This window comes from Emys orbicularis, chromosome 7 (genome assembly GCF_028017835.1).
Source record: "Emys orbicularis isolate rEmyOrb1 chromosome 7, rEmyOrb1.hap1, whole genome shotgun sequence".
Lineage (NCBI taxonomy): Eukaryota > Metazoa > Chordata > Testudines > Emydidae > Emys > Emys orbicularis.
Genome location: NC_088689.1, coordinates 21542867 through 21544919, shown reverse-complemented (window position 1 = coordinate 21544919; position 2053 = coordinate 21542867).

The following is a 2053-nucleotide window of genomic DNA, read 5'->3' as shown; positions in this document are numbered from 1 at the left end:
CAAATGATACATTGACAACATTGTTCTTCATACTTGCACGGGGCGAGTCCAAAAGGATTGCAAGGTGAAGGCTAGATGTTCCGTCTCACCCGCACTGAGAACAAGGTAACACTCCCTCACCAGACAATCCATCAGCCGCAAGGGGAGCGAAGTGCCAGCTGGAAGAAAAACAGAATGATGCCAGCCTGCTCTCTTTCTGCTGCAGTGTTAGCCCAACCCTCCTGGCATGAATTCAGCTCATGCACTGAGATTTCAAACCTCTCTACCCTCTAAGCTTGACTGTGCTCAAGTGGCACAGCTCAGAGTAGGGGAGGGTGCAGAGCCGTATCTCCCAACTGGGAACTCAGGAGAGAGAGTGTCTTCAAATGCAGCCTGCTCTTGCCTCCTCCAATCCCCATCAGCACACCAGTCCTTGCAGAGGAGGGGCACAGGCCGTTCTAGGGGTGTCCAGAGCACACAGTCCCTGCATTCCCTTCCCACATCCCCCGCACAGAACCAGGTAACAATCAGGGACAAGACCGGCCCTTTTCTCTAGCCTGTAAAGTCAGCATCAGTTTTTGTTTTACCAGTAGTGACTGTTATGCTCCTGGGTGCTTCCAGGAGAGAGTCAACTGGAATATTATCAGAGGTGGTAGCAGCGAGAGAGCTGGCATTCAATATGAATGTGTGTACGGGCATGTGTGTACTAGCATTTCCCGTCTGTGGGCTGAAGGGGCAGGAGCAGTGTCTCTTTTACACAGTCTCTCTCTCCCAAGAGTTAGGAGTTTGTTGAACAGGTTTTAACACACACAAAGCTTTACAGAGTCTGACAAAAAATCCCTTCCCCTGTCAATTGGCCACGTGTTTCAGTATGTCACAATTCTACCAATTCTCCAGTCTTCCAAGCAGCCCTCTAGCAAAAACACGGAAGGAAAGCCCTAATATTTCTTAGGTAAAACAACAAGCAGGGAAGAAAAGAGGACCTTCCAGGCCTTTTAAATGTTCATAAAGCAGCAAGAAGGGCCCATATGCATCCCCCCACCCCTTTCCTTTGCAGCAATAGAGGTAAATCAAAACATCTCTGTTCTTGGTTCTTCATCCCACACAGAACTTCATTTCACACTCTCACTACACTGTCTGAGCAGTAGGTATGAGGCACTGCAGCCTCCATTTCATTGCTCTCAGAGGCAGGAGATGGGCTCCTTCAAAAACATCATCCATCTTTCATTAACATTCCTGACATCTGCCTGGCAGAGACAGAGACTACGAGCAAGGTACAAAACAACCGAATAAAGCATTAAGCACTTGCCTTACAGCTAACAACTGCAGCGCCTAAATGGATCACTCGTTTAAAAAAAAAAAATCGATTCTCTCAATGCCACTACTTGCAACTGGAGCTAAACTGATACTTCAGAAATCTAGCAGATTATTTTACCACTCTAGCCTTTCACTCAAACCACTTTAAAATTGCATTGCAACACTGGGTAGTCAGAATGTATGATGGCAAACAATCAGTTCTGAAGAAATAAATGAAAATCAAAGTAACATACTTGCAGATTAGTTCCATACATACACATACCAGCCAGTTAAAGTAAATAAATGAACCCAAAACCTTATAAATGTATCATCATTTGTTTAGATGCAAAATTCCACCCCAGCAACAGAAATAGGTCTGAATGCAACCAGATCAATACCTCATAAGTTAGATCCTAGATCACACACTAGTACAAGACGACACTGGTTTTATGCAGTAGTTTTGCTCCTAATTATTCAAGAGGAGCTCTGAAATGCCTGTCTTCCATCTGCCACACGTATGTGTCTGACATCAGATCAGTACTACATCACATGGAGAGGGAAGCGAGGTGACCACTTGTTTGTATTTGTCCTGCAGGACAAAATGATCGTGTCATGATGTGACAAATAGAAATATGCAAGACATTCATCCTGAAATCTGAAACATCCACAGCATTGCTGAGGTTAATGAACCTCGTTTTGAGCACGCCTGGGCCAAGTTCTGGTTTTGGTAGAAACTGAGTCAATCACTGGGCAGGCTGTGGTGTCTAATAATTTGAGC